We start from the raw sequence: 26,874 nt of genomic DNA on the forward strand, positions 1-26,874 counted from the left end.
TAATCCTTCTCAAAGCTAACAGTGTTGCCCCTTTATATAAGGGTGACGGCGGAGATGTCTAAGTAACAAGATAGATAAAGCAGCGATGGATTTGCCAAACTGTTAATCCTTAATCATCTCTTTTCTCCTACGCCGAGCTGGTGTCTTCTCCTCCTTTTCAGGGCCAATTTGCTTTGATCTGCTTAGCTTTGTTTGCACTCGGTCTCCCATCAAAGGGACAACAGTTACCTTTTCCTTGTCTTTTTCTTTAGAGCAGCAACTCCTCGTTTTCACCCTTTCCTACACGAGAGAATGACAATTATTAGTGGTTAAGTCTTGCATATTAATCTCACATGTTTTGTTATAATTCTTTATTGTTTTCCAAGTTCATGATGCAAAAAGGTTTACAAGTTCTACTGAAAAGCCACTGAAATGATCATCAAAAACAGACCTTTTTAGTACTCCACAATTAGGATTATAAATCCTCCAAATAGGTCAAACTTGAGATGTTTCCTTGCTTTTCTTGAGTAGATTTAGGAGCAAATATCTAGATATTTATGAGTCAATTCGCTCCTTTGACCTTTAGAACTTCATTAGGATCTACTAACGATGTTCCCGAACTAATAGTTAGAGTTAGTAGGCTCACTAACGCTCCCTTAGGCTTACAAAGAAGCTTTATAAAGCAGGTTTTCAGTGAATAACTAGTGTTAGTTTGGAAACAAGGCATGTGATCTTGGTATTTGCTTTAGCTATCATATCTTTCCCCTCTGAGATGATGAGGGGGTCATTTTGCTGTATAACAGATGCGCCCTAATGTGTGAGATTAGAGGCTGTGACGATGGCCGAAATACTTTGCTTAACTGTAATTTTCCTTCTTCGACAAAGAGAGAGAGAGGATCGGAGCTTTGGGTGGTACGGGAAACCTGATACAACAAATATATATATAAAACTAAAATCATGTCATGAGTCGGGCATTCCCATGCTCAGTAGCTATGTCAGAGTGATTTTCTCATCAAAGAGATATGACGATGTTGGTCGTTGATAAGCACAATGCGGATCCGGTGTCATAATAGGATTATTTTGATGAACTGTCTCCAAAAAACAATATACGTAGCTTGGGAGAGGAAACAAGGCTGAATGATGCAAGCCTTTCCCCAAGGTCTTGATTTCTGCTTCACCGAATAGCATTGATCGATGCATGTGAATATATGCGTTGATGTCGAACATGCACGAAATCATTTGATTACTAGCCAATAATGGAGACTGTTAACAAATGAGAGGAAGGCCACCAATAATGGTGATTGTCTCTAAGATGCATAGTACAATCTAATGAGTGTGAAAGATGTTTTTGTCATTGAACACCTGTAGAATCGCTTAACCAGGAGCCAATAATGAGAACCCCTAATCAAACACAAGGTGACCTGCCACTATTGTCTGCAAGTACCAAGGCACTAAATGTCTTTCTGGGTTGTCTTCCTAGATAGAGTGTTGAAGTCGATAGGAAGACTCTTGTCAAAAGGTAGGCAATAATGTGTCCTAAATCAATCGACACGAAACGGGATAAGAATGATTTGTTTTTGAGGAATCTTTAAGCATTGGGTCTAAACGAAAAAGGGCATGATGAAAGTGTATGCTTGATGGGTTGATGGAGGAAACAAAAGGTTAACCCTTGAACAATAGAAGGCATGGCAATGGTTTTAACCATGCAGCACTAGACTCGTGAACACCAAAGAGTGTTAGGATACAAAGATGCAAGAACACTAGGCTATTTAGGCTAAACTCATAGGATGGTAGGATTCATATTGAGAGGTTGTCACAAGGAAGGTTTATCTGAGGCAGTGGCATGTTCAAGGGAATGACTGCTACCAAACCACACTTTCTAATATGGAATACAGTTGTATTGTCCACTTTCCCCGTCTGATTAGTTTAGTGAGTCCAAACGAGTAAACTCATCGATCTTTTCATATTTTAAGAGTCTGAAAAGGATTGCAAAAAGAGTGACTCTATGCCCTATCTGATTAGTTTAATGAGTCCAGATAGGCAAACTCATCGATCTTTTCATGTTTTAAGAGTCTAAAAAAGGATCGTAAAAAAGAACGACTCTATATCTTGCCTGTTTAATTTAATGAATGTAGGTTTTAACCCCGTACAAAAATTACCTACATACGAATTCTAAAACACAGAAAATAAATAATGTGAGAGCAAAACACATAAAACACATATACACAAAGATTTTCCCCTGGATCCCAAAACTGGGACTACCAGCTTGATTTTTCATTATGTTCCTTTCAATGTTATAATACATATTTATACATTCCGAAGCATCCAATACCATGGACCGAAAACCATCGCGTCCAAACAACATGTGCGAAAATCATGCACAAAACCATAGGTGGGTCTGCCCAACCTAACATAGGGTCCAAAAAAAATAATTTCTGGGGCGCTGCCTCGGACCCCATAGAGTGGGTTTATGGGTGCCCCTCAAACTCCCTATTAACTATGTGGAAAGAATATAACACAACCCAACATTCTCCCACTTGTTGTTTTCTTTCCACAGGGGGCCACAAGAGAGCTTAGTCATTTTCCCAGCCCTAAAATGCCCATTGTCTCTCTACACTAAGAGAATTTCTCAGAGATCACAGATTTTTTCAATGCATCTACAATATTCTTCAAAGTGTCCACCTTTACCAGCAACACCTTTTTTTCTTCTATCATATCCCTCACAAAGTGATACTGAACATCAATGTGCTTTGTCTTAGAATGATATGCGGGTTCTTTACCAAGAAAATTGCACTTTGGCTGTCACAGTCTATCCTTATAGCTTCCTGTACTAACCCCATACTTGAACACAATCTCTACAACCAAACTGCTTCCTTGCTTGCATGAGTGGTTGCCATGTATTCTACCTCTGTAGTTGACAGTGCCACTACAGATTGTTTCTTACTCATCGAACTGACTACAGCTCCAAATAGGTTAAACGCATACCCACTTTTAGATCTTCCCTGATCCAGATCTCCAACCCAGTTTGCATCAACAAAGCCATGAATATCCAACACTCTGTCCAATCCTGGTCTTCCTTGGTAGCACAAACCATAATCACTAGTGCCACACAATTACTTGAAAACCCGCTTCATTGTTGTCCAGTGCTCCTTCCTTGGTTTTGACATAAACCTACTCAATACTCCCACTACATGTGCAATGTCTGCTCTAGTACAGAACATTGCATACATCAGGCTACCGACTGCACTTGCATATGGAACACAGGACATGTCCTCTTCCTCTTCTTGTGTCTTGGGACACTGTTCAGTAGATAACCTCACACTTACAGGAATAGGAACCTTCACCGGTGTTATTGGGAAATCTAGTGTCTATGCAGAGCTGCTAGTCCCACTAAGGCTGGTAGCTACCTTAGAAACAAACAAACTAAAACCACTTTCGTTTTCCTTTATGAAAAATAGATAAGAGGGGAATAAAGGAGACCAACCTCTGTCTTGCGCTTGGTTCCTTACTTGATTCCTCTCCCTTCTGATAGATCTTTTCCACTCGCTTCCTCATCTACCCAGCTTCAAAGAGCACCTGTAGAATCAAAGCAGCATAACACTATCCAAGAACATAGATCTATTATCATAAACAATATAGGAATAGATATATATTGACCACACAAATGCATATATCATCAATCATACAAGAATGTGGAGGAAAACTTGAATAGCTTTATTAATAATCAAGAATAGCAAAGATGATTACAACCAATTGTTCTGACCCAGCATCATCCTCTCAGCAAGAAAGCCCTTCTTCACCTCATGAAAAGCTTAGATCACCCAACACTATGATGTTGCACCAAGAAGCCAACAACACTTCCTTACAAGATACAAAATTCCAGCCTCTGGATCTCTGGGATGAGGGATCCATATATAGATGTTTACAAGGGGGGTGAGTCAGCTTTTAAGATTTGATTAGTGTCCTCTCTCTGATAGTTCTTGATTCCACTTGGAGATTGATGATCTCTTACTCATCCCTGGGTGAATGTGGTGAGCCCCAGTATTGTAGCAATAATGCTACAACTCCTAGAACTCCCTTCTTTAATTTTATCAACCCGGTAGTTCGTAACAAACTTGGAAGCGACGGTGCTGTATGCACAAGTACTAGCTCTTGCCGTAGCTGTCACTTGGTCAGCTGGCACAAGTCCACTAGGAGCTTAAGCCAACTTCTATGAGCTCTTAGAAGAAGCTTTTTAATTGATGGATGAAAGCTAACTCGAAGGAAGCTAATCTAATCGTAAAAAGAAACTGAAAGCCAAAAAGAAACGCAAACCCTAGCAAACCCTAATTCTACCAGCTAGTCTTACTGACGTAGAGGAGAGCATGCAAACTACTAAAAGAGATGCCATTACTTCTATGAAGGTAAAATACATGTGTCTAGACTACCTCTATCTGAAGAAAACATCTTTTTGTATTTTTGTTTAAGTTGTTGGAATTATCGTGCATGTGCTTCTAACTATTTCTGACTGTGCAAAGGTGGATCAAGGAGGAGAAATGCTTGGGAAAGGTTGGGAAGGTTCAGAGAGGGTCTAAGGGGTCCCTAACACCCTTCCAGAGAGTCTCACAAAGTTTGGCTGCCAAGAAACCGTGTTTATGAGCTTCTACAGGAAGTCTGTAGGGGTTCTACAGGATGTTTAGGATTTCTACAAGATGTTCTGTAATTTTTCTACAGGATGTTTAGTAATGGGGTTTTGAAGCATGGATGGAGGGAAAAAGGTGGAGGAATGAGTATGGAGGTGAAATAGGGGTGTAGGGGGGTTTAAGACTTGGAGGATGGAGTTGAGGAGTGGTGTAGATGGTGAGATTTGTTCAAGGAGGGATGAAACGATGTTGCACAAGAATATGAGAATCATGGCAAAGTAAGCGAATGAGGAAAATGTAAGGTAAGGGTTCTAAGTGAAGGGTGAAGCAGGTAGGTTGGATGGAGTATGGGCAGGTAAGGAAGGATAACAGGTACTCTTCAAGTGGTTTTTCAAACTGACCAAACAAACACTTATAAAACCTATGACCTAGTTACTTTACTCTAATCTGACCTAACAGCAAAAGGAAATGAACAGAAGTTTATTCTAAATGAAATACGTGAAATGACTATGCAACTAAGCAATCATAAACTGAAGCATGCAATCAAAACTGATATCGAGTTCGACAACTAAGAATCCAACACTATTAATTGAATGGTGAAGCAAAGAATGTGTTTTTGTGGACAACAAGGTTACATTGGTCCCAGCTCATGATTCCACTGAAGGGGAGGTGAGATCCAAAGTAATTGGTAGCCTTTTTCTGAATATATTCCCTGTGATTAACCTATCAAGTAAATATGAACATGAAGAACCTTTTTAATCATCAAAAGCAACCTAAATAACAACACACTATTTAAATCTAAATAGCAGATTTTATTCTAAGAATGCAGCAAAAACACATAAATATAAACAAAGGAGGTACTGGGCACTTGAGATGGGCCCAACCCCAAGAGCTACAACCTCCTAAGAGAGATTTAGAGCTGGTGCAAAGCTGGATTCATCTTTATGATCAAGAAATGAAGAGTTACATCAAAACTGTCCACAAGGAGAACTTGAAAATGAGCTGACAGCAAAACTAATCTATTGCCTAAAAATCGAACTACAAAATGACTACAACAAGACTATGAAATGACTAACTACAAGCTAACCCAAATGAGGCCCTAAGCCTTCTTATTTATACAAATTGAGGATCCCAACAGTCCTCCTAAACTTTAGGGACTCGGCTGCCCAAGACTTGTAGTTAACAACAGTCCTACTTGACTTGCTTGGCTGCCCTTGTGCTGATTGATTTGGTGGCCCTTGAACTCCGAGCTGATGGTGGAGAATTCGAGGTAAGGGCCCATAAATGAGGGGAACACCTTCCTAAAAATACTCTCCACGAATTTGGCTGCCAAGTGCTCATTAAGACCTTCAATTTTGTCTCCAAGTTGACCAAAAAGGCTACACAAAGCACCCATTAGACTTGTTGGCATAATGACTAACCAAATTCACTCTATTAGCATAAATATAATAAAAAACATGCAATAAACTAATGAGAATGGTGGATTAAGTCAAATTAGGAGGTTGAATGAGCCCAAATAATTATCCATTTTTGGGGCTCATCAGAATGCAGAGAAGCAAGTGTCACAGGAGAAGTTTCTGGAAGATTCCATGATCCTCCACCTTGCAGATTGACGCTGCCATTTGTCCACTCTCGCCCATCGCACCCCATAGAAGGGCTTTTCAATATGCATCGCACCTCTCTTTTGTATTTAGGTGGGATGCAGCACACTTTGACCATGGAGTAGGTGAGATGGTCTAGTTTTGACCAGTTCTGAGTAGTTTTTCATGGAGAACTTCTGGGAGAAGATGTAATCAGTTGACCTTGTTCTTTTAGAGGTTGGAACAAAACTTTTAGGGACCTAAGAGCCCTTGGTTTATGGACATTTATGATTGGGGTTGCAGTGCCAAAAAATGTCTATAACAGTTAATATGTTGATGTAGGGTGAAATTCTTTATCATGAGGATCTGAAGTTTTTTCAAGCTAGAAGGCGACCTGTAATAAGATACAATACAATACATTATCTTCATAATATTCTCATGATATAGTTGAGGCAGAAATTCCCATGCTTAGCTTTATAAATTCATTTTCATGTACATAAGACAGACAATCGTCTGAGTGTAAACTGATGATTTTGGTAGAGCCATCATCCCTTGGATTGGATGATTATCTGTGCAGTAATGATGTACATTTGATGTCTTTATTTTCCTAAATATATATCGTAGCCTGGATGGATGAAACTAGATCTGGGGTCTTCAATCTCGTTTGATCTTCACTAAAAGTACAAGTCGATCCATGTGAGAGATGTTCTGGAGTCGAACATGGAAAGACATCGCCTGATTACCATCCAATGATGTAAGCTGTTAACAGGCGCGAGAGGAATCACTAATAATGATGATGACCCTCAAGGTACTACAGTACAATTCACGTGGTGTGAATAAGGGACTTGGCGTCGAACACCACGCAAAATCTTTTGGTCGAAGGCCATTGATGTAAACCTGTCGCCGGAAGTGAGAAACTTGCCATTGAGGCATGCAAGTTTCAAAGTACTGAAAGGGTTGTTCCTAGATCGACTTCTTGGATAATGAGCTGATGTCGACAAGAAGCGATCCGTCATAGGAGGGCCTTAGTGAATCCCACATCAATGACGTGGAACGGAGCAAATGATTTTAATGGAGGTGAAAACGATCTGGTGATATAAGGTTCAGGGTGGCAGTCATGAAAGAATGGAGCGTAAATGTATTGCAGTGGGTGAGACAGGTGAATTCTCTGAGCGACTTCTCTTGAACATATCAGCGACACTGACATGATGGATTGGTAGCGTTAACCCCATATATGGATGGTGTGATGGACCCATTGTGATATGGCTAGCGAATGGAACAACCCAACCCGACTCAGATGCGGAGTGAAAGTGTCATGTTCAAGAGCGACTTGCTACCAATAAAGTTTCTTCAAGTTTTCTTCCCAATTTTCCCCAGTCATTGTTGACCAGTACCTCTTTATTTTTGTCAAGCTTGAGGAGGATAACATATGCTTGTTCTATAATTTTCCCTTCAGGCAAACCCATCGCTATGGTTTAACGAGCCTAGCGATAGTGAAACTCGTTCTCGTCTGTATGGAAAAGTTTGTCGTTATTCAGTTTTAACAAGTTTAACGACAAGGATAACTTGGTCCTTTTCAATTTTAGAGAGTCTGAAAAAGGGACGTAAAGAAAACTCCAATAATCCTTTTTCGTCATATAATCCCTTGAGTCCGAAAAAGTATAAAACAATACAAAAGGGATGAATTTTTGGTACTTTTAATGAGCCGAACAAAACAAGTGCTCGATCTTTTTGTGTAATAATCCCTCAAGTCCAAAAAGATTAAAATCTAAAGGAAGGATAGCACTTCCTGTCACTTTAACGAGCTGGAGAGGCCAATCACTCGACAATCTTTTCATATTTTACGAGTCAGTTAAAAAGAGCTTAAAGGAGACTCGTTCTTTGAGGAATGAGTGATCAATTTGGGTAGCAACTAATTCCAGGTAAGGTTTGGAATTTTCCAATCACGGCAGTGTCACAAGGATGGCTAAGAGGATCACTCTTCATAGCTGTTCCTCAAAAAGGGTAAACAATCAAATGGGGGTGAATGATCGGCAATACAGAGTGGAGGTGATGATGAGAACATGACCAAGGCTTCAAAGGCTGATGATAATACATTCATTATGGTTATTTACCGGAAATTGGTTCATTTTTTAATGAGCTTAAACTCTGGGGGAACATTTTCTCATTGCTTATGTTTATTTTTTAACGAGCTTGAATTCTGCGTTAAAACTGCTCGATCCAATCGTATAATAAAGATGTCTCATAATTCAATAATTTTAACACCTCTGAAGTTAAAATTGCTCTGATGCAAACCTCAGCCAAGCGCTGCCAAACCCTAGCCAGTAGCCGCCCTTGACTGCTCTCACTGTTGCCGCGCCGCACCTCTGCTGGTCGCTTGCAATGGAAATGGCGGTAGGAGGGGAGAGCTCAGCCTCCCCTCCAAAAAACTCCTCAAGCTCTGACAAAACTCAGTACGCTCAGCCTCTGTATCCCTCTGGCGCAGGCCCAGACGAAGGACAAGATGGACATCAGTCGAACGAAGCAAAGATACATACGGCCCCGATAGAAGAAGACAATGCAGACAAAGAGATACACAACAAAGCTAAGGTGTCTCAGCCAAAGGCAACCTCAGCCACTTGTATCCCAAAAGCTGCCGAACCCATCAAGGTTGAACTGCCTAGCCACCGCATCAATGGTGAGATCCAGTACATGCAAGACCACGCACTAATCGGAAAGTTTCTAGGCTTCTGGCCCACGGAAAAAGCCTTACAAGGTTGGATAGCTTCAAAATGGAAGCCCAAAGGACAAATTACTCTGCAACTAGGTCCAAAAGGCTTTTTCACAGCAATCTTTCACTGTGTGGAGGACAGAGTGCGGATATTCGAAGGAGGCCCATACTTCTTCAACTCTTCAGGCCTCTATCTCACATAATGGAAACCAAGATTCAATCCCGACAAGGAAGATTTCAGCTGGGCTCCGGTCTGGATCAGGATGTACTCCCTCCCAGCGGAGTACTGGAAAGAAGAAACGCTGGCGGATATAGGCAACAAACTTGGCACCTTCATCCGAGTCGCGGCTGAAACAAAAACTCGCAAATATACCTCATATGCCAGGATCTGCGTCCAAATGCATCTGACCAAAGCTCTAGCTGATACGGTAAGACTCTATCACGATGATTATGAATGGACACAACCTTTAGATTATGAGCATATTCCCTTCCGCTGTCGCAAGTGTCATGAGCATGGACACCTCTTCCGTGACTGTCCATTAAATTCTCAGTCCAAAGCAGCTGCTGCTGTCTCTGATAAAGACTCCGAAGGTTTCATTAAAATTCCCAACCGCCGTAGGCATGCCAAAAAGAGTCAGCCAGTCATGGACAACGCTCTCAAAGCGGACTCCCAAAACAGATTCTCTGTTCTTGCAACGCATAACAAGCAAGACCATCCCAGTTCTGAACCCCCTCTCAATACCTCTTCGCCCTCTTCCTCCCTCATTTCCTCAGTCCCCTTGCAGCCCTCTGATCCTGCTCTTTCGAATCCCAATCCAAACCCTTCTTTGGAGAAAGGAAAATCGGTGTCAAGTCTCAGTCCCTTCTCCTTCTCCCAAGAGAAACCTTCAGTGGACAATAAGCAGCAAGACTATGATATGGAGACAGATGTTACTCTGGCTCTCAGTCTTCAGCAGGAAGCGGATGAGGAAGAACTAGGGGATACCATTGTCATGGAAGAAGATCAGGCGGATGTCAGCATAGAAGGTCTAGACATCTTCACACTTGAAACGGCATGCAAACAGAGAGAATACAACTCAATTCAACCCTGGCAAATAGACAAGCTGGAAGGAGTCTTAACCAAGGTGCAGCATAATAAAAGCCTTGGCATACAGGGAGGCAGCCCATGGGACGGAAAAAAGGTGCTCAAAGATCCTAAGAAACGAGGAAGAAAGACAGATCTTCAAAGAACCATAGCAATAGGTGAATTACTTATGGAGTCGGGGCGATTCCCTAAGCTGACAAAGTTCTACAAACCCAAATCTCAGTTTACATGAAGTTAATATCCTGGAATGTGAGAGGACTCAACAGCCCCTCAAAACATCGAATGATCAAAAACTTGATTCAACAAGAAAAACCAACCATAGTTTTTCTGCAAGAAACAAAAAGCAGCACTGAAGCTATTGAAAGAATTCGCGGCAAAGTCTGGGCAGGAAGCAGCGCAATCTCAGTAGACGCCTCTGGAGCCTCAGGCGGTTTAGCCATTCTGTGGAACCCGCAAATCATTACACTATATGACTTCCATGCCACTCTCCATCTCATTCAAGCCTCCTTCCACCTCATTGGCACTGGAATCCATGGGCATCTCTCAAATGTATATTTTCCTCAGACAATTCAGCAAAAACTAGACCTGCTGGAAACGATCTCTATCCTCAATGAAAATAGGCAATTCCCGCTCTGGATTGGTGGCGGCGACTTCAACATAATAACATCCATGGCAGAGAAGCAGGTAGGTAGAATCAGGCTCGACAGTGACAGTGAGGGCCTCAAAGAATTCATTCAAAACAATCATCTTATGGACATACAACCCTCTAATGGCATTTTCACTTGGACTAACAAGCGTCGAGGTATTCTTCACATTGCCTCCAGGCTTGATAGATTCCTTCTTTCTGACAATGAAATCCACCTGGGAGGGGATTTTAATGCTTCCATCATCCCCCAAAGTGGATCTGATCACTGGCCAATTTTGCTACATTGGTCCAGGCCAGGTAACCACTGCAACAGACCTTTCAGATTTGAAGCATTCTGGCTAACAAATGCCACTTTCAAGACGGTAGTCAGCGATGCATGGGAAGCTTACATTCCACTAGAGGGAGCCAAAATGTATCAATTCCAACAAAAATTAAAAAATCTGAAACACGTCCTCAAAGTGTGGAACCGCACAAATTTTGGTAACATCTAGGAGAAGCGCTCACAACTGCAACAACAAATGCACATACTGTCGTGGCGGAAAAAGTCGTTTGTGCGGACACAACTGACCTCCCTAGGAGTCTAAACTCTCTAGCGACAAACAAGACAAAATGGAGTGATCTTTCTCTAAATATACCTTTTAAAACATGAAAACTACAAGTGTTTAGGCTTACCTTATTCCAAAACGCGGTTGTTGTAGTCCGTCCTTGCTGATCCGGATGAGCTCCTCCTTCAAGTCAATTCCTGCAACCACAAACAATCAAACAATTACCAAGCACATGCATTTCATATAATAAAACATATATTCAACATGCAGACCAAGGAACACATGAAATAACTCATTAACACAAGCTATTGAGAAAAATAAACCAGTTTGTATTAATAACGAAACAAAGAAACTCTTACAACCTGGCCTTGGTGTTGTGCAAGTTCCTCCCAGGGTCCATCAAGGGTTTTCCTCTACTTTGACAAAGCTCACCCACTTCCAAGTAGAATCAAGCAAAGACAATCTCTCCTCACAAGGTTCTAAATGGGAGTCCTAATTCCTGCAGCATTTACCCAAAGAAAATGTATAGCTCCAACCTCTCCTCCTTCTGGCCCAATGCCTTTATTTATAGTGCTGTAAAGAGGTTATTCAGGTCCACCATCAATGGGATAATCCCCCTCTTTGGGTGGGATAGCTCCCTTATTGATGGGATAAGTTCCTCCTTAATAGGGATACATGAACCAACTGGAGGCGCATCCATTTCATCAAACCGACCTCTAGAAAGTTCTAGAAGTAACCACAAGTAACTTTTTTAAGATGAAACTTGCGCATTTTGCCTTTTACAGAAGGACGCACCTGTCCCTTAACATACAGAGCGTCCAAAGACACAGCTTTTGTGAACATTGTGAGCGTCCCCGCAGGTAAGGCTTGAGAGAATCTGCGTCCCCAGAGATAAACACATTTTTTACAAGACTTTCTCTCTTCTTTGAGTTTGAGATGGATAGCAGAGGCATAAGACTCGCCTAAGAGGGTAGCATGACTGTTGATTGAGCCATACTAACTGTAAATAGTCATGGTGACATTTTTTAGTGTAACAGATTGCCCCCTAAAGTGCGAAGCCTGGAATAGATTAGGGTTTTGTAATTCTAGGAAGGGTGAAGCGCTTTATCATTTCAAGGATTGTCTTGTGGATGACCTGGTTGGAACCTACAATTTTCAACACAAAATACATGTATAAGATTATATCATCACTGAGGTAGGCATTCCCATACTCAGATTCAAAACTTTAACTAATGGACTAACTACTCTGATACAGGAATGATCTTGCAGTACATCATTTTTATAGACTTTTGTAGACACAGTATGGACGCAGCCATCTGTTTATGATTAGTCTACATAGATAATGAATACAAAACTCCTCGCAGCCTGGATGGTAGAAACTAGATCCAGGGTCTTCATTTCTACTTCCCGAATTGGTACGATTCTAGCCATGTGATTAAATGATTTGATGTCGAACATGGTAGAAACCACTTGATTACCAGTCGATGATGTAAACTGTTAACAAGCGTGAGAGAGACCACCAGTAATGTCAATGGTTCTCAAAGTACCAAGCACAACCCGTGAAATGTGAATAGATGTTTTGATGTCGAACACTTCACGGAATCCTTTGATCGAAAGTCAATGATGTAAACTGACGTCAAAGGCGAGAAACCTGCCATTGATGCATGCAGACTTCAAGGTACTGTCGATTCCTAAGTCATCTTTCTAGATAATGTGTCGATGTCGATAGAAAGTGACCCGTTGCAGGCAAGCCCACAACACGAAATCGTTGCTCAAGTTGAAGAAATGTTGCTGTGAGGACTGACTCAGGGATGGTCAAATGGATGACAAGGATTTTGCAGATGAAAGTTTTGCTTGCAGACCTCTTGAACACATAACGACACGACAGATGGCTTGGTAACAAATAACTCAAAGTTAATTCTCTCTAGCGACAAACAAGACAAAATGGAGTGATCTTTCTCTAAATATACCTTTTAAAACATGAAAACTACAAGTGTTTAGGCTTACCTTATTCCAAAACGCGGTTGTTGTAGTCTGTCCTTGCTGATCCGGATGAGCTCCTCCTTCAAGTCAATTCCTGCAACCACAAACAATCAAACAATTACCAAGCACTTGCATTTCATATAATAAAACATATATTCAACATGCAGACCAAGGAACACATGAAATAACTCATTAACACAAGCTATTGAGAAAAATAAACCAGTTTGTATTAATAATGAAACAAAGAAACTCTTACAACCTGGCCTTGGTGTTGTGCAAGTTCCTCCCAGGATCCATCAAGGGTTTTCCTCTACTTTGACAAAGCTCACCCACTTCCAAGTAGAATCAAGCAAAGACAATCTCTCCTCACAAGGTTCTAAATGGGAGTCCTAATTCCTGCAGCATTTACCCAAAGAAAATGTATAGCTCCAACCTCTCCTCCTTCTGGCCCAATGCCTTTATTTATAGTGCTGTAAAGAGGTTATTCAGGTCCACCATCAATGGGATAATCCCCCTCTTTGCGAGGACAGTTCCTGTTACTGAGTCAACCTCGTTAAAAAATGAATCAGGTCCGAGGAAAGTTCCTTTTACTGTGTCAACCTCGTTAAAAAAATGAATCAGTGTGTCCGAGGAAAGTTCCTTTTACTGTGTCAACCTCTTTAAAAAATGAATCAGTTGATGAGGATAGTTCTTTTACTGAGTCAACCTCATTAAAAAATGAATCAGGTAGATTTTAGGTTATATAGACAGATAGAAAGTAGGGTTTTGAGGATAGTTCCTGTTACTGAGTCAACCTCGTCAAAAAATGAATCAGGTATGAGGATAGTTCTTTTCTTGTGTCAACCTCCTTAAAAATGAAACAACTCCCTTTTCAAGTTAAATATTGAAAGTAAACCTTTATTTCATCCAGCCGGTTGAATGCAATGAAGCCTGGGGGGCATGTACCTCGCTTTGCATCGTTATGCTGGGGGCATGCGAACTTTTAGAGCATAGTTCCTTGTCTTGTGTCAAGCTCATTAAAAAATGAATCAAGGATTTTAGAGCATAGTTCCTTGTCTTGTGTCAAGCTCATTAAAAAATGAATCAAGGATTTTAGAGCATAGTTCCTTATCTTGTGTCAAGCTCGTTAAAAAATGAAACAAGGATAGGTTAGTTAGGTAGATTTTAGTTAGTAGTCATGAGCATAGTTCCTTGTCTTGTGTCAAGCTCATTAAAAAATGAATCAAGGATTTTTGAGCATAGTTCCTTGTCTTGTGTCAAGCTCGTTAAAAAATGAAACAAGGGTTTAAGAGCATAGTTCCTTGTCTTGTGTCAAGCTCGTTAAAAAATGAATCAAGGTTTTTAGAGTAGAGTCTTTAGTAGGTAGATCGTAGAGAGTAGTTATGAGCATGGTTCTTTGTCTTGTGTCAAGCTCGTTAAAAAATGAAGCAACCCCCTTTTCAAGTCGAATCTTTACAAGATCTTGAAAGTAAAGCTTCATTCCATCCAACTGGTTGAATGAAATGAAGCTTGGGGGGCATGTACCTTGATTTGCGTCATTATGCTGGGGGCATGTGAACCTATAACAAGCATAGTTTTTCGTTTCAAGCTTGCGTAAACATGAAACCGAATCCGAGCATAGTTCTTTTCCTATGTCAAGCTCGTTAAAAAATGAAACAAATCCTCCTCTACTTGAATCGAGAGTTGGACTAGATCTCATAAATGTTAAGTTGTATATTTAGGTTAGTTATTTCAGTTTTTTGTTTTAAGGTCCAGTCTTTCAAATGATCTTGTACTTGAACCTTCATTTCATCCACCTTAGTTGAATGAAATGAAGCTGGGGGGGCATGCGCTCTAATAGTTATGCTTAGGGGGCATCAAGCACAGTTTTATCTCTGTTTCAAGCTTGTGTAAAAATGAAACTAATTTGAAGCATAGTTTTTATCTGTTTCAAGCTTTTGTAAAAATGAAACCTATTTCGAGTCAATTTCAGTTATTTTCAAGACTCGTTAAACTCATGAAAATCCCGAGTTTATTTTGCTATTTTTCATTCTCGTAAAACAAATGAAAATGCCGAGTTCTTTCCGTCTTTTCCTGCTCGTAAATTAAATTGAAAGTCGGCCATATGAGTATATTTTTTATCATTTTTTCAAACTCATTAAAATTTACGAAAAAATGAAAACCATGAGTACATTTTTATCATTTTTTCGAACTCGTTAAAACTTACGAAAAAGTGAAACCTCAGAGTCATCTTTTAAGCCCTTTTCTGACTCCTAAAACATGAAAAGATCGCCGAGCGTTTCTTTTACACTCGTTAAAACAGAATTAAAAGACGGTCCCCTTTTAGCTCTTTTCTGACCGCAAAATCAGGAAAAGATTGCCAGGTTTTTGTCGTTTCAAACTCGATAAGGAAATAAAACGACGTGTCCTTGATCGCTTTTTACTTTTCAGGTCAACGACACTATTATGAAAGTACTCCTTGGTCGCAAGATCAAGCGGTTCCCCCAGGTATTATTTTATACTTTTTCGGGCTTGAGGGACACAAATCTACGAAAAAGTTCAACGTGGAGTCTCCTTAAGTTTTTCAGACTCTCTAAAATTGAAAAACGCCGAGTTTCTCCTATACTGGGCTCGTTAAACTTTTACAGTAAAGGACCTGTTCAATTACAAACAGGAACGAACCACTCCTTCCTAGGGTTCGAATTTAAACTAGGTTGGACTCGTCCGAAGGATGAGCTTATAATCAAGCATATGTTATCCTCCTCAAGCTTGTTAAAAATAAAGAGGTACTTGCCAGAAATGGTGGGGGAAAAGAGAGAAGAATGAGCCTATTTGTTACCTTTTATCTCAAAAGAAACTCTATTACCGCTCTTGAACACGACACTTTTCATTCACCTGGGTTGGGAAATCTTTTACCTCACAGTTGACCAAACCACTTTGAAAAGTCTTTAACCGGGTTTCGGGGATTAACTTTGAGTTATTCGTCACCAAGCCATCTGTCGTGTCGTTATGTGTTCAAGAGGTCTGCAAGCAAAAACTTTCATCTGCAAAATACTTGTCATCCATTTGACCATCCCTGAGTCAGTCCTTACAGCAACATTTCTTCAACTTGAACAATGATTTCGTGTTGCAGGCTTGCCTGCAACGGGTCGCTTTCTATCGACATCCACACATTATCTAGAAAGATGACTTAGGAATCGACAGCACCTTGAAGTCTGCATGCATCAATGGCAGGTTTCTCGCCTTTGACGTCAGTTTACATCATTGACTTTCGATCAAAGGATTCCGTGAAGTGTTCGACATCAAAACATCTATTCACATTTCACGGGTTGTGCTTGGTACTTTGAGAACCATTGACATTACTGGTGGTTTCTCTCACGCTTGTTAACAGTTTACATCATCGACTGGTAATCAAGTGGTTTCTAACATGTTCGACATCGAATCATTTAATCACATGGCTAGAATCGTACCAATTCGGGAAGTAGAAGTGAAGACCCTGGATCTAGTTTCTACCATCCAGGCTGCGAGGAGTTTTGTATTCATTATCTATGTAGACTAATCATAAACAGATGGCTGCGTCCATACTGTGTCTACAAAAGTCTATAAAAATGATGTACTGCAAGATCATTCCTGTATCAGAATAGTTAGTCCATTAGTTAAAGTTTTGAATCTGAGTATGGGAATGCCTACCTCAGTGATGATATAATCTTATCCATGTATTTTGTGTTGAAAATTGCAGGTTCCAACCAGGCCATCCACAAGACAATCCTTGAAATGATAAAGCGCTTCACCCTTCCTAGAATTACAAAACCCTAATCTATTCCAGGCTTCGCACTTTAGGGGGCAATCTGTTACACTAAAAAATGTCACCATGACTATTTACAGTTAGTATGGCTCAATCAACAGTCATGCTACCCTCTTAGGCGAGTCTTATGCCTCTGCTATCCATCTCAAACTCAAAGAAGAGAGAAAGTCTTGTAAAAAGTGTGTGCGAGGACAGTTCCTGTTACTGAGTCAACCTCGTTAAAAAATGAATCAGGTCCGAGGAAAGTTCCTTTTACTGTGTCAACCTCGTTAAAAAAATGAATCAGTGTGTCCGAGGAAAGTTCCTTTTACTGTGTCAACCTCTTTAAAAAATGAATCAGTTGATGAGGATAGTTCTTTTACTGAGTCAACCTCATTAAAAAATGAATCAGGTAGATTTTAGGTTATATAGACAGATAGAAAGTAGGGTTTTGAGGATAGTTCCTGTTACTGAGTCAACCTTGTCAAAAAATGAATCAGGTATGAGGATAGTTCTTTTCTTGTGTCAACCTCCTTAAAAATGAAACAACTCCCTTTTCATTTTTTAACGAGCTTGACACAGGAAAAGAACTATGCTCGGATTCGGTTTCATGTTTACGCAAGCTTGAAACGAAAAACTATGCTTGTTATAAGTTCACATGCCCCCAGCATAATGACGCAAATCAAGGTACATGCCCCCCAAGCTTGCGTATAGGAGAAATTCGGCGTTTTTCAATTTTAGAGAGTCTGAAAAAACTAAAGGAGACTCCACGTTGAACTTTTTCGTAGATTTGTGTCCCTCAAGCCCGAAAAAGTATAAAATAATACCTGGGGGAACCGCTTGATCTTGCGACCAAGGAGTACTTTCATAATAGTGTCGTTGACCTGAAAAGTAAAAAGCGATCAAGGACACGTCGTTTTATTTCCTTATCGAGTTTGAAACGACAAAAACCCGACAATCTTTTCCTGATTTTGCGGTCAGAAAAGAGCTAAAAGGGGACCGTCTTTTAATTCCGTTTTAACGAGTGTAAAAGAAACGCTCGGCGATCTTTTCATGTTTTAGGAGTCAGAAAAGGGCTTAAAAGATGACTCTGAGGTTTCACTTTTTCGTAAGTTTTAACGAGTTCGAAAAAATGATAAAAATGTACTCATGGTTTTCATTTTTTCGTAAATTTTAATGAGTTTGAAAAAATGATAAAAAATATACTCATATGGCCGACTTTCAATTTAATTTACGAGCAGGAAAAGACGGAAAGAACTCGGCATTTTCATTTGTTTTACGAGAATGAAAAATAGCAAAATAAACTCGGGATTTTCATGAGTTTAACCAGTCTTGAAAATAACTGAAATTGACTCGAAATAGGTTTCATTTTTACAAAAGCTTGAAACAGATAAAAACTATGCTTCAAATTAGTTTCATTTTTACACAAGCTTGAAACAGAGATAAAACTGTGCTTGATGCCCCCTAAGCATAACTATTAGAGCGCATGCCCCCCCAGCTTCATTTCATTCAACTAAGGTGGATGAAATGAAGGTTCAAGTACAAGATCATTTGAAAGACTGGACCTTAAAACAAAAAACTGAAATAACTAACCTAAATATACAACTTAACATTTACGAGATCTAGTCCAACTCTCGATTCAAGTAGAGGAGGATTTGTTTCATTTTTTAACGAGCTTGACACAGGAAAAGAACTATGCTCGGATTCGGTTTCATGTTTACGCAAGCTTGAAACGAAAAACTATGCTTGTTATAAGTTCACATGCCCCCAGCATAATGACGCAAATCAAGGTACATGCCCCCCAAGCTTCATTTCATTCAACCAGTTGGATGGAATGAAGCTTTACTTTCAAGATCTTGTAAAGATTCGACTTGAAAAGGGGGTTGCTTCATTTTTTAACGAGCTTGACACAAGACAAAGAACCATGCTCATAACTACTCTCTACGATCTACCTACTAAAGACTCTACTCTAAAAACCTTGATTCATTTTTTAACGAGCTTGACACAAGACAAGGAACTATGCTCTTAAACCCTTGTTTCATTTTTTAACGAGCTTGACACAAGACAAGGAACTATGCTCAAAAATCCTTGATTCATTTTTTAATGAGCTTGACACAAGACAAGGAACTATGCTCATGACTACTAACTAAAATCTACCTAACTAACCTATCCTTGTTTCATTTTTTAACGAGCTTGACACAAGATAAGGAACTATGCTCTAAAATCCTTGATTCATTTTTTAATGAGCTTGACACAAGACAAGGAACTATGCTCTAAAATCCTTGATTCATTTTTTAATGAGCTTGACACAAGACAAGGAACTATGCTCTAAAAGTTCGCATGCCCCCAGCATAACGATGCAAAGCGAGGTACATGCCCCCCAGGCTTCATTGCATTCAACCGGCTGGATGAAATAAAGGTTTACTTTCAATATTTAACTTGAAAAGGGAGTTGTTTCATTTTTAAGGAGGTTGACACAAGAAAAGAACTATCCTCATACCTGATTCATTTTTTGACGAGGTTGACTCAGTAACAGGAACTATCCTCAAAACCCTACTTTCTATCTGTCTATATAACCTAAAATCTACCTGATTCATTTTTTAATGAGGTTGACTCAGTAAAAGAACTATCCTCATCAACTGATTCATTTTTTAAAGAGGTTGACACAGTAAAAGGAACTTTCCTCGGACACACTGATTCATTTTTTTAACGAGGTTGACACAGTAAAAGGAACTTTCCTCGGACCTGATTCATTTTTTAACGAGGTTGACTCAGTAACAGGAACTGTCCTCGCACACACTTACTTTCTACAATGTACCTACATATCCTAAAACCTACCTGATTCATTTTTTAATGAGGTTGACTCAGTAAAAGAACTATCCTCATCAACTGATTCATTTTTTAACGAGGTTGACACAGTAAAAGGAACTTTCCTCGGACTTGATTCATTTTTTAACGAGGTTGACTCAGTAACAGGAACTGTCCTCGCACACACTGATCATGGCTTCCAACTGGAAGAAAGACATGTCAATGGACACACCTTGATCATGGCTTCCAAGAGGTCTTCATCAGAAGGAAGAATAGTTCTCTGGAAGGAACACATGTCAAGGGACTCAAAAGGGATAAGAACATCGTGTTCAAGTAATCCCATAGAGTTTTCCATGTCAATTATCGGATCTAAATCAAAGGAAGATGAGCAAACAGTGAGAGGCTCACTTACATCGGTAACTGAAAACATGGGGTCGGTTGCCACATAATTAACCCGTGGCAGGGTAGATACCACTTTAGAATCAGGAACATTTAGGGTTGTCATATTATTGGTAGTTGAAAAAAGACTAGGGAACGAAAGCTGGTCTACAGTCACAATACTGCCATTGTGAGGGAAAGACATCACGCGAAAGAGTGTCGATACGACAGCTTTCATTGCATAAACATAGTCTCGCCCAAGGAGTAAATTGAAATCCAACGGACCTCGAACTACCATAAGATCAATACAGACAGTTTTACCTTCCAAGGTAATTGAAAACTTAGGAAGGATCCCTAAAGGTTCACTAATGGTTCTGTTAAAAGCTTTCAGATTCTGCGTAATAGGCGCAAGCTGAGGGGAACCCAAAGCTTTCCAAACAGTTGAGGATAAAATACTAACAGAAGCACCTTCATCTACCTGAGTACGATGTATGTCTCTACCACCCGCCTTGACAATGATTTGGAAAGGGATGGAGGAAGGAAGACGAGGTTCTGTCAGTCTATTCCAATCAAAGGAAAAGACCTCAGTACTTGGAGGGGGTTCTGTAGAAACAGGTGAAATGCCCCCCGGCATAGAAGAATCCGATGTAACAAGTGGAGTCGCCAATGGAGTCGCCAATTTGTCGTGGCGGAAAAAGTCGTTTGTGCGGACACAACTGACCTCCCTAGGAGTCTAAACTCTCTAGCGACAAACAAGACAAAATGGAGTGGTCTTTCTCTAAATATACCTTTTAAAACATGAAAACTACAAGTGTTTAGGCTTACCTTATTCCAAAACGCTGTTGTTGTAGTCCGTCCTTGCCGATCCAGATGAGCTCCTCCTTCAAGTCAATTCTTGCAACCACAAACAATCAAACAATTACCAAGCACTTGCATTTCATATAATAAAACATATATTCAACATGCAGACCAAGGAACACATGAAATAACTCATTAACACAAGCTATTGAGAAAAATAAACCAGTTTGTATTAATAACGAAACAAAGAAACTCTTACAACCTGGCCTTGGTGTTGTGCAAGTTCCTCCCAGGGTCCATCAAGGGTTTTCCTCTACTTTGACAAAGCTCACCCACTTCCAAGTAGAATCAAGCAAAGACAATCTCTCCTCACAAGGTTCTAAATGGGAGTCCTAATTCCTGCAGCATTTACCCAAAGAAAATGTATAGCTCCAACCTCTCCTCCTTCTGGCCCAATGCCTTTATTTATAGTGCTGTAAAGAGAAACTCGGTAAGTGAGCCATGGATGAAGCCTCAACATTGTTGGAAAAACTTACCCCATGTTTTCAGTTACCGATGTAAGTGAGCCCCATGTACCTTGATTTGCGTCATTATGCTGGGGGCATGTGAACTTATAACAAGCTCAATCCATGTACCTTGATGAGCCGGTAAGGGGATTGAGCTTGTTACTCTGCCCTTGCATGCTGTCGGAGTTTAGACTGTTCCCCCAGGTGTACTTGTGGCCGTTGGTAACCTTAGTGACCATAATCTTTAGGATTCTACCCAAGGTGATGGTGGAGGGAAGATCCCACTGTACCTGGAGCAGACGTCGGTTATACTCACTTGGATTTTCTGGGGGGTTCACTTCACTCGAGACGGTTAAAGTGGAGGAACTTGGTCCAGTCTATTCATTAAGCAGGTTGGCGGGGTAACTGTTCCACCCACCACTTCTGTACTGAATTCGGCGATGTTGGGCTTCATCACCAACTAGTGTTTTCGGTCCGGAAGGCTACTGTTTGTGTATGGTTTGACTCAGTAACAGGAACTATCCTCAAAACCCTACTTTCTATCTGTCTATATAACCTAAAATCTACCTGATTCATTTTTTAATGAGGTTGACTCAGTAAAAGAACTATCCTCATCAACTGATTCATTTTTTAAAGAGGTTGACACAGTAAAAGGAACTTTCCTCGGACACACTGATTCATTTTTTTAACGAGGTTGACACAGTAAAAGGAACTTTCCTCGGACCTGATTCATTTTTTAACGAGGTTGACTCAGTAACAGGAACTGTCCTCGCACACACTTACTTTCTACAATCTACCTACATATCCTAAAACCTACCTGATTCATTTTTTAATGAGGTTGACTCAGTAAAAGAACTATCCTCATCAACTGATTCATTTTTTAACGAGGTTGACACAGTAAAAGGAACTTTCCTTGGACCTGATTCATTTTTTAACGAGGTTGACTCAGTAACAGGAACTGTCCTCGCACACACTGATCATGGCTTCCAACTGGAAGAAAGACATGTCAATGGACACACCTTGATCATGGCTTCCAAGAGGTCTTCATCAGAAGGAAGAATAGTTCTCTGGAAGGAACACATGTCAAGGGACTCAAAAGGGATAAGAACATCGTGTTCAAGTAATCCCATAGAGTTTTCCATGTCAATTACCGGATCTAAATCAAAGGAAGATGAGCAAACAGTGAGAGGCTCACTTACATCGGTAACTGAACAGGTCCTCTACTGTAAAAGTTTAACGAGCCCAGTATAGGAGAAACTCGGCGTTTTTCAATTTTAGAGAGTCTGAAAAAACTAAAGGAGACTCCACGTTGAACTTTTTCGTAGATTTGTGTCCCTCAAGCCCGAAAAAGTATAAAATAATACCTGGGGGAACCGCTTGATCTTGCGACCAAGGAGTACTTTCATAATAGTGTCGTTGACCTGAAAAGTAAAAAGCGATCAAGGACACGTCGTTTTATTTCCTTATCGAGTTTGAAACGACAAAAACCCGGCAATCTTTTCCTGATTTTGCGGAAAAAGTGAGCCATGGATGAAGCCTCAACATTGTTGGAAAATGCCGAGTTCTTTCCGTCTTTTCCTGCTCGTAAATTAAATTGAAAGTCGGCCATATGAGTATATTTTTTATCATTTTTTCAAACTCATTAAAATTTACGAAAAAATGAAAACCATGAGTACATTTTTATCATTTTTTCGAACTCGTTAAAACTTACGAAAAAGTGAAACCTCAGAGTCATCTTTTAAGCCCTTTTCTGACTCCTAAAACATGAAAAGATCGCCGAGCGTTTCTTTTACACTCGTTAAAACGGAATTAAAAGACAGTCCCCTTTTAGCTCTTTTCTGACCGCAAAATCAGGAAAAGATTGCCGGGTTTTTGTCGTTTTAAGGATCGTAGTTCACATGCCCATAAAGATCGCCGAGCGTTTCTTTTACACTCGTTAAAATCCCAAGAGACCATTTTTAAGGATGGTAGAAACTAGATCCAGGGTCTTCACTTCTACTTCCCGAATTGGTACGATTCTAGCCATGTGATTAAATGATTTGATGTCGAACATGGTAGAAACCACTTGATTACCAGTCGATGATGTAAACTGTTAACAAGCGTGAGAGAGACCACCAGTAATGTCAATGGTTCTCAAAGTACCAAGCACAACCCGTGAAATGTGAATAGATGTTTTGATGTCGAACACTTCACGGAATCCTTTGATCGAAAGTCAATGATGTAAACTGACGTCAAAGGCGAGAAACCTGCCATTGATGCATGCAGACTTCAAGGTACTGTCGATTCCTAAGTCATCTTTCTAGATAATGTGTCGATGTCGATAGAAAGCGACCCGTTGCAGGCAAGCCCACAACACGAAATCGTTGCTCAAGTTAAAGAAATGTTGCTGTGAGGACTGACTCAGGGATGGTCAAATGGATGACAAGGATTTTGCAGATGAAAGTTTTGCTTGCAGACCTCTTGAACACATAACGACACGACAGATGGCTTGGTAACAAATAACTCAAAGTTAATTCCCGGAACCCGGTTAAAGACTTTCAAAGTGGTTTGGTCAACTGTGAGGTAAAAGATTTCCCAACCCAGGTGAATGAAAAAGTGTCGTGTTCAAGAGTGGTAATAAAGTTTCTTTTGAGACAAAAGGTAACAAACAGGTTCATTCTTCTCTCTTTTCCCCCACCATTTCTGGCAAGTACCTCTTTATTTTTAACAAGCTTGAGGAGGATAACATATGCTTGATTGTAAGCTCATCCTTCGGACGAGTCCAACCTAGTTTAAATTCGAACCCTAGGAAGGAGTGGTTCGTTCCTGTTTGTAATTGAACAGGTCCTCTACTGTAAAATTTTAACGAGCCCAGTATAGGAGAAACTCGGCGTTTTTCAATTTTAGAGAGTCTGAAAAAACTAAAGGAGACTCCACGTTGAACTTTTTCGTAGATTTGTGTCCCTCAAGCCCGAAAAAGTATAAAATAATACCTGGGGGAACCGCTTGATCTTGCGACCAAGGAGTACTTTCATAATAGTGTTGTTGACCTGAAAAGTAAAAAGCGATCAAGGACACGTCGTTTTATTTCCTTATCGAGTTTGAAACGACAAAAACCCGACAATCTTTTCCTGATTTTGCGGTCAGAAAAGAGCTAAAAGGGGACCGTCTTTTAATTTCGTTTTAACGAGTGTAAAAGAAACGCTCGGCGATCTTTTCATGTTTTAGGAGTCAGAAAAGGGCTTAAAAGATGACTCTGAGGTTTCACTTTTTCGTAAGTTTTAACGAGTTCGAAAAAATGATAAAAATGTACTCATGGTTTTCATTTTTTCGTAAATTTTAATGAGTTTGAAAAAATGATAAAAAATATACTCATATGGCCGACTTTCAATTTAATTTACGAGCAGGAAAAGACGGAAAGAACTCGGCATTTTCATTTGTTTTACGAGAATGAAAAATAGCAAAATAAAATCGGGATTTTCATGAGTTTAACGAGTCTTGAAAATAACTGAAATTGACTCGAAATAGGTTTCATTTTTACAAAAGCTTGAAACAGATAAAAACTATGCTTCAAATTAGTTTCATTTTTACACAAGCTTGAAACAGAGATAAAACTGTGCTTGATGCCCCCCCAGCTTCATTTCATTCAACTAAGGTGGATGAAATGAAGGTTCAAGTACAAGATCATTTGAAAGACTGGACCTTAAAACAAAAAACTGAAATAACTAACCTAAATATACAACTTAACATTTACGAGATCTAGTCCAACTCTCGATTCAAGTAGAGGAGGATTTGTTTCATTTTTTAACGAGCTTGACACAGGAAAAGAACTATGCTCGGATTCGGTTTCATGTTTAAGCAAGCTTGAAACGAAAAACTATGCTTGTTATAAGTTCACATGCCCCCAGCATAATGACGCAAATCAAGGTACATGCCCCCCAAGCTTCATTTCATTCAACCAGTTGGATGGAATGAAGCTTTACTTTCAAGATCTTGTAAAGATTTGACTTGAAAAGGGGGTTGCTTCATTTTTTAACGAGCTTGACACAAGACAAAGAACCATGCTCATAACTACTCTCTACGATCTACCTACTAAAGACTCTACTCTAAAAACCTTGATTCATTTTTTAACGAGCTTGACACAAGACAAGGAACTATGCTCTTAAACCCTTGTTTCATTTTTTAACGAGCTTGACACAAGACAAGGAACTATGCTAAAAAATCCTTGATTCATTTTTTAATGAGCTTGACACAAGACAAGGAACTATGCTCATGACTACTAACTAAAATCTACCTAACTAACCTATCCTTGTTTCATTTTTTAACGAGCTTGACACAAGATAAGGAACTATGCTCTAAAATCCTTGATTCATTTTTTAATGAGCTTGACACAAGACAAGGAACTATGCTCTAAAATCCTTGATTCATTTTTTAATGAGCTTGACACAAGACAAGGAACTATGCTCTAAAAGTTCGCATGCCCCCAGCATAACGATGCAAAGTGAGGTACATGCCCCCCAGGCTTCATTGCATTCAACCGGCTGGATGAAATAAAGGTTTACTTTGAATATTTAACTTGAAAAGGGAGTTGTTTCATTTTTAAGGAGGTTGACACAAGAAAAGAACTATCCTCATACCTGATTCATTTTTTGACGAGGTTGACTCAGTAACAGGAACTATCCTCAAAACCCTACTTTCTATCTGTCTATATAACCTAAAATCTACCTGATTCATTTTTTAATGAGGTTGACTCAGTAAAAGAACTATCCTCATCAACTGATTCATTTTTTAAAGAGGTTGACACAGTAAAAGGAACTTTCCTCGGACACACTGATTCATTTTTTTAACGAGGTTGACACAGTAAAAGGAACTTTCCTCGGACCTGATTCATTTTTTAACGAGGTTGACTCAGTAACAGGAACTGTCCTCGCACACACTTACTTTCTACAATCTACCTACATATCCTAAAACCTACCTGATTCATTTTTTAATGAGGTTGACTCAGTAAAAGAACTATCCTCATCAACTGATTCATTTTTTAACGAGGTTGACACAGTAAAAGGAACTTTCCTCGGACCTGATTCATTTTTTAACGAGGTTGACTCAGTAACAGGAACTGTCCTCGCACACACTGATCATGGCTTCCAACTGGAAGAAAGACATGTCAATGGACACACCTTGATCATGGCTTCCAAGAGGTCTTCGTCAGAAGGAAGAATAGTTCTCTGGAAGGAACACATGTCAAGGGACTCAAAAGGGATAAGAACATCGTGTTCAAGTAATCCCATAGAGTTTTCCATGTCAATTACCGGATCTAAATCAAAGGAAGATGAGCAAACAGTGAGAGGCTCACTTACATCGGTAACTGAACAGGTCCTCTACTGTAAAAGTTTAACGAGCCCAGTATAGGAGAAACTCGGCGTTTTTCAATTTTAGAGAGTCTGAAAAAACTAAAGGAGACTCCACGTTGAACTTTTTCGTAGATTTGTGTCC

The sequence above is a fragment of the Pinus tabuliformis genome, chromosome 3_1 (assembly GCF_031772625.1).
Source record: "Pinus tabuliformis cultivar Carrire ecotype Pingquan chromosome 3_1, CPIR1, whole genome shotgun sequence".
NCBI lineage: Eukaryota > Viridiplantae > Streptophyta > Pinopsida > Pinales > Pinaceae > Pinus > Pinus tabuliformis.